This window comes from Pygoscelis adeliae, unplaced genomic scaffold (assembly GCF_000699105.1).
Source record: "Pygoscelis adeliae isolate BGI_AS28 unplaced genomic scaffold, ASM69910v1 Scaffold270, whole genome shotgun sequence".
Classification (NCBI taxonomy): Eukaryota; Metazoa; Chordata; class Aves; order Sphenisciformes; family Spheniscidae; genus Pygoscelis; species Pygoscelis adeliae.
This window is the reverse complement of record NW_008823916.1, coordinates 1,015,781-1,025,906: the sequence shown is the minus strand read 5'-3', so window position 1 is coordinate 1,025,906 and position 10,126 is coordinate 1,015,781. Positions and strand designations below refer to the sequence as shown.

General features: G+C 53.2%; 1 protein-coding gene across 1 annotated transcript in view; it reads left to right on the top strand.

Annotated features, from left to right (window-relative positions):
- ASTN2 (astrotactin 2) overlaps positions 1-10,126 on the top strand; it is a 308,249-nt gene that overhangs the window by 232,812 nt on the left and 65,311 nt on the right.

Sequence of the window (10,126 nt, the reverse complement as noted above, 5' to 3'; positions counted from 1 at the left end):
GAATTCCACTTTGGAGAAATACTTAGTGAGATGTGGTTTATTAGGGGAGGCAATATCTCTTGTTAGGCCAACTGATATACCTGGAGAAGGAAACAGCGGAAAAAGGACCAGCTTTTGGACATACAGTCCTTCATTAGGCACCAGCTAATCCAAATCACCGTCCCGCTACCCTCCTCGTGATCTGATGGCTCATTTGAAAGGTGCGAGACCTCTCCCCATTTTGCCTGTGTCCTCACGCACTGTCGTACCCCTCTGGCTGCCCACACAACCTTCCTCTGATGCGTCCTCCTGCATGTCCCCATCACCTCCTGCCAAGCTCGCTGTCGTGTTTTCTTTCTGCACGAATTTCCACTTCTGAGATTCTTATCCCCCATTTACATCTTCGTGTCCCTCACAGTGAGCTCCCCCCACTTCATCCCACGTGCACAGCGGCAGCCTCGCATCTTCTCTAGGATCCCCCACTGCACTGCTGAACACGAATAGCTCCAGCCAGGAGCCTGCAAGCCTTCCATGGGTGACAGTGCAAAATACACTTGGGGCATTGCTTTTTGGTTCCCCATGCAGTTACATTTGACTGCAGACTGTTTTTCCCCCGGTTCGTCTTTGCCATCTCTGTGCTTGGGAGGTTGCGTAATGCAACTGCGGCACTTGTCCACTTTTTGTGAAGCAGCTTGTCCCCAGAGCAGATGACAACCTTTTGCCATGGCTTTCTTGGTCAGTGTTTCTCCACTCTGGTTTTGGCACTGAGCACAAGCCCTGCAGGTAGCTGGGTTGCAAAAAATGGTGCTGCTTTCTGCCAGCTGGCCAAAGTGTCCGGCAGAGAGCAGCCAGAGTCTTGAGCCAGGTCTGAAGACCCTTATTGGAAAACAACCTTCAATTATTGGAAAATAATTTTCTGTGGCCCTTATTGGAAAATAATCTTCAATGGATCTAAACGCCTCCCCGATGAGGCAGTTCAAGCTCTTTGTTCACACTGGCAAGCAAACCAACACCAAAATTGCTACAGCCACACCAACCACAAGACACTGGCGATTCACGACCCCTTAATCCAACTTGATGGCCAGGTGCTGGCACAATGGGAAAAATCACTGTAGGAAGATGAAGGAAGAAACCAAACGGTCTGTCTTCATCCTCCTTTTCAGCCTTGTGATGTGGGGCTATCCTGGCATGTGTCTCCCCGTGGAGGCTCTCACTGGCAGAGTTCAGGTGTCTGTTCCCTCTCTGCCCATGCCAGGAGCTGGGGACCTGGGAACGGGAGGGCTTGGGGCTTTGTATTGGCTCTTTTCTGGGGGAAGAATCCCTCCCCAGAGCCTGTATGCAGCCCTAAAGTGTTGGTCCATCACTTTTTCCCTTTGCTGTTGACCTCTTGAATATCTCTGAGTTTCTTCCCAGTTTCTTCTTCACTTTAAATTTTATTGCCTATATAACAGGCTTCTAAACAAGGATCCTTGCACTGTCCCCATCCCCTCATCATGTTCGCTCAAAGCTCTTCTCAAAGCTTTCCCAAAAAGCTGCCATGTGTACAGACAGCCGTTTTTCTCCTCATCCCTGCGCCCCTCTCCCTTGTTCCTCCATCTCCATCTGGATTCTCCTGGCCGTGTCTGGGAGGGATTCAGCTCTAGGTGCAGGGTGCAGTGTCTGCACTGGGGAAGGGAAGGGGCCATGCTCCCGTTAACCCTCCCACCTCGATAAATTCGGTCACGGTGAATTTGTTGAAGACATGGGTTGATTTGGGTTTTTTTTTGCCATCTGTGTCTGTACAGAGCCGATGTGGTAGTATTATGGTGGCAGTATTTCATAGAGTCATAGAATATCTCGAGTTGGAGGGGACCCATAAGGATCATTGAGTCCAACTCCCTGAAGTGGGAGTTGTCTGCTCTTATGTATGTGTATAAAATCTCTCCCAACAAGACCCTGATCTCTCTTGGGACCTCGAGATGCTACTGCAAGATGAAATGATCGAATAAAATTGCCCAGCAAAAGGTCACGTTGCATCCGTAAAACTCATATTTGTAAAGAAGAGGAGCTCGGTCTATCTCTCTGTTTAAGAGCCAGGCTGCAAGTTGTTGCCAGATGAGCTGTTTGGGTATTTGGTTTGCGTAATGGATGATGGGGAAGCGCTGCGAAAGGCTGGAAGGGAGATCCCGCAAGGTGTGGTTTTGCCTCCTGCACTCCCGCAGCCTCCCTGCCCGTGCTCAGGGTCCTGCCACTCGCTCGGTGCTTATTCATACCAGGAATAAACCCAGCCCTTTTTTGACCTTAAGTGATGTTTTAGGATTTCTTTTATTTGTGGACCTTGGCTTGGCCTTCTGTCACTATTTGTCTCTCCAAAAAAGGGATTCTGCTCTTTCAATTTCTGCATCCAATTTGGAGGGGGGGATATTACCAATCGGGGTCAGTAAATAGCTCATCTGACTTCGTAATACTTAGCATTTAGATAGTGCTTTCCACCGTCAGAGCCCTTTGCAAACTCCCAGTAATCCTCTCAGCACCCCTCGAGTTAGGTAAGTATAACTAATCCCAAACAAATAGCTTCAGTGTGGAACTAATGTAGAGAATGCATAAGAGTAATTTAAGGTTTAAAAGAAAACTAGTGGGTAATCTCGCAACAAAATTAGAAAAAAAAGGGCAGAGAGAAGGAAAAAAAAGCCCGAGTTATTCAATGTGAAAGTTAAATCAGACTTGAACACGTTGTTAATTTGCATTTCACGTAGCCAGGATAGGCTGTAGATATTACAACTACATAGTGCAGGTCCTGCCATTTAGAGGTATGAAATACATCAAGGCTTCAATAATACATAAAATAATTAAATTAAAAATGCCCTCAAGTTTAGCCTTTTTGTGCATGTTAGACCTTATCAGGTTTTTCATATAATTTTTTTTTTATTCTTGCAAACAATACTGAATTCTGTCTTTTCTGTGTGTTTATATCTAATAACTGTATTTACTTATTAGTTTCCAAATTTCATCCCCCTCCTGCCTCTCATCTCTGATGACTGGGAGCTCAAAGAGGTTTGCACACCCTCGTCAGTAGCTTCATCAAAGTGTCTTGTAATATGTGTGTCTTGGTTCAATTTTTTTCCCAAGTCCGGTTGAACAGTTGCATTCAGTCACCAACAGAACTCATTAATCCATGTTCCATTTGCAATAAATTTCTGAGAGAAAGGGCTCAAAATCAGATTCCCTTTGGAAACTGAGTACCTGATCTTTGTTCTAGACAGTGACCTGCCTTCTTGTGCCTCCTGCACCACATGCAGGAGACCACATCTGAGGGGCTTGTCCCCGAGTGAGGAGGAAAGCTGCAATTAGAGGCTTAGATCTCCAGTTCTGATGGCTCAGCAGGCCACCTCCTCCCTGCTTTCCAGTGTCAGCCGTGGGTGCTGGACCAGACCTCGGGCTCCAGCAGACCAAGTCTCCTGTGAAAACCCATTTGTTTGTGCAAGTATTTGCCCATCCAGGAAATCTCCTTGCAGACCGAGTGACTGAGCTGGCAGTTTCCCTGTGCGTATCCTCTGAATGGGTCTTCTCATGTATGGACTTTAAAAAGGCGAGCCCTGTTAGAGGCACCTCTTTGGTTTTCTTGCACCCGTGCATTGCAATTGCAGCTGATCCCTGTGTTGTGTAAGATGTTGCAGGATCGATCAGGGTTTTACAGAGCGATTTAGCTGCAAGATGCTATTGCAAATCGCAAGTAGCTATAGAACATCATGAGGACGTTTTGCAGCATTTTTATTGCTCCCAAGCATTGCCCACTGATCCAGGTCCCTGCCACAGAACCAGCACTCGCAGCAGCGGTGCGTGCCAAAGCCCCGAGTGTCCCCCCTGCCCTGGTTTGGATTGGAGGGGGTTGGGGTGACCAGGCGTGACGATGCTGATGTGTGACCCTGGATGAGCGCTGGCCAGGCTGCGGGCAGTGCAGGGCAGGACCAAGGGGTGTGTGGGTGGGGAGCGGCGGTCCTGGTGTGGGAGAGGGCTTAGACCTGTGCGTGGGGCAGGGGTTGTTCGGGGGGCTGGGAGTCCCAACTGGGGCACCTCAGGAGTGGAGACCAAGAGTGGGACAAGCTGTGGTCCAGGCCAGGCTAAGCTACCTTAGCAGAACTGCAGAGGATGCTCTCTGGGTGCTTTTCTCCCTTACACTCGCCTAACTCCAAAATCCACTGCCTCCTGCCCCAGGTGTTTCTAAGCAATTACATATTTGCCTCAGACTTCTCTTCCCCTCCATCCTCAGCCCCATGTTTTGAAAGGAGAGTAACTAAAACATGCCTGAAGAGCACCAAGCATGACTATTTATCGCAGAGATCAGGCTCAGGAGAGGCAGGAGGGAGCCGCCCCTCCCCGTACCCCTCTGCCGTGAACTTCTCAAGAAGAAAGAATAATAAAGGTTTGGCAGGTCTATTCACACAGTGTAAAATTGAATTAGCGGAGGTATGTGAGGAACATGGCTCCATTTCCATGGGGATGAGGAGATCTTTATCACCCCCCCACCCCCCAGGATTATCCCATGCAGCACAAAGACGCTTTCGGTGCTGGCTGGTGGGCATCCCCCCGTGAGCCTCGTCGGGGTAAAATCAAGGTGACGTCTGAGCTGGGCTGGCCTTGCTGGGCTGGGGGCTTAGCCAAGGCGGGGAATTGAAAGCGGAGAACCGAGCTGAGGGGAAGTCAAGATGAATGTCTGCAAAGGTGCAGGCTGGAGATCGGGCAGGCGATAGGAGCCGGGAACCCCCCCGTTGTTTCCTGTCCGCTCTCCTTTGACAAGGTTCGGCACCTTTTGAAGCCCTTTGACAAACCCGTGGGGTTTGAGGCGGTCTTGAGCTGTGGCTGGGCCAGGAGGGACTGCAGCAGGGGCAGGGGAAGGCAATTGGAGGAGATTGCATCCTAATCCCAAAAATAACAGCACCGCTTTGTCTGTGTGCTGCTGATGAGCTCCACCTCCCCCTGCGTTTAGTGGCAGCTGAGAAAATGTCCAGGACATGACCTATAGAGGTGTTAGCCCTGTTGCAAAGGGATTATCATCTGTCTCGCCCAGAAAAGTCCCTGAAGCCCATCCGAAAGCTCGTCCAGCTCAGTGCACCCCCGTCAAACCTCAGGGAAGGGCTGAGGCTTCAGCCTGAGCGTGGGTGGCAGCGCCACAGGACGGACGTGACAGTGCTAATGACAGGGGAGCGACGGGAAAGCAATCCCAGCTTTCTGGGCTGACGGTCTCCGTGTTCGCCGCCCTGGATGGGGAAGTGCAAAATGGAAAGGAAAGCGAGAGGGAAGAGCCCTGTTTGCACACACGCCCCTGCGCAGGCAAGCCAAGCTCAGGGGCCAGGCAGCCGGGAGCTAGCGGCCTCTTTGCTTCCTCCCTCTCCACCCTGGAGGGACGTGGCTGGGTGGAGATCTGGCCAAACCTCTCATCCTCTTGGTCGCCAGCGCAGCTGAGCTGGGGCAACTGGTATCGAGCGCCGGCGCAGTTCTGGCATCCGCAGCAGGGAGAAGCGCTGTGCATCCCTACAGTGCGATGAGGGCCAAGGAGAAAGTCCTTGAGTGGGATGGGAGAGCATATGGGATGGGTGTGCTGTGGCTTTAGGATGTGCAGGGCAGGGTTTAAAGCAGAGTCCCACCATGTCAGGTGAGAAGTTATCTTCTCATTGCATGAACAGCATGGGAAATGGTACAGGGCCAAGGGAAGGGGGGCTGCTCGGGGTAGAAGGGCACCCATAAAGAGGAGAGGGGAGCTGTGCAGCATCCCCCAGCAGAGCAAGCCCACTTGGGGGGTGAGAAACAGCGGGGTCCAGCATGGGCAGCCAATGGAGCGGGGAGGCTGGAGAAGCTGCCCAGCCCTTTGGTCCTCCCTCCTCCGTCAGCCGGATCTGCCATTCGCAGCGTCTCTTTTCCCACCTCGGAGCGATCTGTCCTCTGCTTCCTGCGGGAGGGCAGCGGCCCAGTTCTCATGAGCAACCCTGCCAGATCTGTTCGCCGAGACCTGCCCATCCCAGACTGGGAAAACCGGGCCCAAAATACCATGCGATGAGCAGATGTTCCCTTTGGGTTACTGCCCATCCCAAGTATCTCAGGCCAGGCTCCATCCGCTCTGACCCATGCGTTGCACACTGACAAGCCTCATTTTTCTAATTCGGAAAAGCCCGTTTCTTTTAGGTGTGACCCTTCACCATCTTAAAAGTTAAATTTCTTGTTTTCCAGAGACTTGGGCACAATCTCTATGGCTGGGACCTTTAGGGCCTCTTTCACACCTCTGTTGTTCCCTGAAATGGCAACCAAGGGCTCTAGGCGCTAATGTCTTTCTTTTGCAACGAGGAGCTGCTGCCTTTCTAGCGTGCATGGCTGCTGGTAACCATATGCTACTTCTGTACAGCACCCGTGTGCAAGGATCATGCAAAACTTGACATCTAAGCATCCTCCAAAATGGGGGGGCAGTCTGCAAGGGGCATTTGGGGAGCTGCTGGGGACCCCCTGCCGCGACACTTCACCCATCTCCCCGCTTCAGCAAGACGAGGTTACAGTAAACCGGATTGGCACTGCCCATTTGGGGAACGGGTGCTGGGGAGAGGCAGAGCAGCATTTCACCCCGCTCGCTGGTTTGCGTAGCACCACGTGCTGTGTCGGCAGCAGAGCCACAAACAAAACTCATTGCTGTCTTTGGGTACTGCTGGTTGCTCCTGCTCCCCATCCAAGAAAGCCTCCCTTGTACCCCACATCATCGCAGGACCCCTTCTTGATGCCAACACACTGGCTCAGGTAGCAAAATGAGCTTCAGTTTCCAGACTAGCAAAGGGTTAAAAACAACCCCGTGCATGGGCACGGTGCTGCCCAGGGGCCCCTCGGTGCTGAGCCGGTAAGGATGGGGAGCACGGGAGCTGCCTGGCCGCGGTGCCACCTCAAGCCCTTGGCATTTGCCCACCTCACGCCTTCCCTCATCCCCGGGAAGCAGAGCCCACAGCCCTTTTGCTTGTTTGGTTTCGTCCTGTAACCAGCCTGTTTATTGTTCTGAAAAGGTTAAATTGGTCAGGAGAAAAAAAAAAAGGATAGATTTTTTTTTTCTTCCCCTTTCTAATGAGAGTCTGGGGACCTTTTCCCTGCTGACGTCAGAGTCATATCCAATAGCCTTTGCAGTGAGGCCTGATTTGCAAAGGACACCCTGGGGAAAAGCAAAAATCTTGGTGAAACCTTTAGAAAGAAAAAGCACCCTTTGAGATGATTTTCTGCTTCTTTTATGTCCTGATTTCACCTTCTAATTACTAATTCCTTATTTCTTTTTTTTTTCCCCGCTAGCCGAGGGAAGGCAGGAGGGGAGGGCGTTTGCAGCCCCCCGTGCACGCACACGCTCCCCGTCTCTCCCTGCGCTTGGCTCTCCCCCCCAGCTGCCATGCAAGGAGAAGCCAAGACAGAGCAGCTGGGCTGCTCCGTCCTGCCTTGGCCGGGAAGCCGAGGGGGCCCCGTCTGGGTCGCTCTGCACTCAGGCAGCCCCAGCCCTGCCATTCGCCGTGCGCGCCCTGCCTTGCCTTGCCTTCCTTGCCTTGCCTTGCCTTGCCTTGCGGGCAGGATGGCGCGGTGCCCGCTGGCCATCATCTCCTCCCTCCCTCCCCAAGGCAGGTAGGCAGGAACGGGCAGTGCCGAGGTGGAGTTGCAGCTCTGCCTGTGCTCCTGCCCGTCCAGGCTTTCAGAGCAAGAGCGGCATCTCCCACGTCGTGCCCAAGCCGTGCCCTGCACACCCTCGCCTCCCCCCCCCAGCAGCCATGCCCTGTCCCTGCAGCAGGACCGGCGAGGATGTAGGTGGCAGGGACATAATTTTAGCTTGCCGAACGCCACTCTGGGGAAAGATGCCAGAACGTCCCGGCTGGAGCCTGATGTCCTGTGTTTATGGCGAGGCTGCGGGAGATGCCCACGCACTCGCTGGGCGCTGGTAGGGGGTCAGGGGGGAGCTCTCGGCCAGAGGTGGCATTTCGGAGATGCTGCTCGCAGGGCTGCTGTGGGCACCGTGGCTCCCTCGGAGCCGCAGCCCATGGGTGGCTGTGGCCAGGGTCAGGAATTTGACTCAATGCTCCTAATTGCCACCCCGGCACAAACAGTGACTTGTGATCCCATGTGCTGGGGCTGGCCTGAAACACAGTCCCCAGGGGAGGAGGGCTCCTTATGCACAGCTGAGTCGTTCGATACCCTCTGGGTGGAGGCTCTGTTTTAGTAGAAACATTTTAAATTCACCATTAAAAGTTCAGCTGCCTCTTCCCCCCCTCCCATGGTGCCCAGGGATGGAGGATCCCAGCAGCCTTGCAGCACCGGAGCTGCTCTTCAAACCTCTGCCCACTGTGCCTGCGTGGTGGGGGCAAGCAGGACCTCACCAGCCCTTGGCACCACAGTCAAGAGACGTCCTCAGGTTGCTCATCTCCCCTCCTTCCTCAGTGAGGGAGGCTGGGATTCACCCAGGCCTCTTGGACATGTTTCCTCGGTGGTTTTCTGGGTAGCTTGTTTGCTGGTTTTGAGAACGTTTGGAGGAAGATGTGTCTCATCCTCATTATAGCCGGACTCAGTGAGGTTTGCTGGGCTCAGAGGTTGCTTGTTTGGAGAATGCGGAGTACTGCTGGCCGCAGGGCGATGGCATTCGATTACATTCACGTGTTCTGGAGGCAAAGACCGTCTCTTTCTCCCGTGTGTTGAAGCAGCCATGTTTTGGGTGGGCTGCGGTGTGGGTACGGAGGATATGGCTGCCCTGGGGTCCCACCTGCAACAGCAATGGGTGCTTCCTCAGAGGACACGGACAGCAGCGTTTACGAGTCCAACAAAAAATCTGAAATTCAAACAGTACAAACTCAATAGAAATTTAGTTCTGGGTCCAAACTTCATGGCCATTCTCTTCCGAAGGAGTTGAATCTTTTTCTGGTACAAATATGTCCAAACTTTGAGTGAGCTCAGCTTCTGCTCTGGCTCTTAAGCCAAGCTCTGCAGGTTCAATCTCTCCTTCTTTCTTCTGCTTTGCTCTGGACATGTTTCTGCACTAAGTAGAAGATCTGGGTCCAACAGTCATGCTTTCCTCGTCCTCCCCAAACCTCTTCCTCTCCGGCAACAGTCAACCACTTGGGTTTTGTGTGCTGAGCCCAGTGTAACTCCTTTGCTCTGCTCTGGTGTGCAGGGCTCCTGGTGCACCAGGCTGCAGGGCGAAGTGCCCGGGTGTCTACACAGACACCGGTGTAATGGGACAATTGCACCTCACTGATGCAATTAGCGGGACTTGCTATGAAACTCTCTAATTAGTATCTTATTGCCTACTAAGTGCAGCCTACGACCATGCACTCCGCCGGCTGCAGACGTCATTGGTTTGACAAACCTGCTTGTTCCTCTGCTGAGTGCGGGCAGTGGGGAAATTCTGCCGGGAAAAAGTACCTCCTGGAAAAAAAAATCCCTCCGTGCCCTGATATTGGGAGGGCCTGTATGCAGGCCTCTGCATGCGGGTCTCTGGTAGTATCCAGGACTCTCTTTGAACTGCAGACCAAATTCCCCTGCGATAAAGCAGGTACCCATGCAGGGTGGAAAGAGGCTTCATAAGACACAGAGGACAGGGCTATATTATGATGAAAACAGGCTCAGGAATTCATCTGTCTTAAGGCAAGATTTCTTTCAGCACCCTTTGGAGTGATTGGAATAAGTGACTGGCTGGGGGCAGGGGTGTGTTGCCTGTCTGCATGACGAAGGACCCAGAAGTGATTTCTGGATCTTTCATGCTGTGTGCACTCCTGAGGATGCTCCTTTGGGAGAAGGTCGGGTAGCCATGGCCCAAGAGTGTGACCTGTGGGGAAAGGGCCAACGGGGAAACACAGCAAAGCCCTGCAATGGCTTCGGCACGTGCCACACCATGCTTTGCCACGGCAGCAGCTCAGCAGCTGGTGGCAGGTCTGGGGACAGCCCCATTTGCACAAGCAAGCCAAGGGCTGTCGTGAAGCAGAGAGGTGAAGCAGCAGGACCACGAGTCACAGCACCGGCCCCCCGGCACCGACCCGCTCTCTGTGGCACCACCGGCCACCGGCAGCGCAGCCTGCCCCTGATGAACGACTGCAGCGGCCACCTCCTAAACATCCTGCATCCTGGCCGGGGCGGTTGAGCAAGAGGCTGGAGGGGGGGGGCCGCGGGGCGG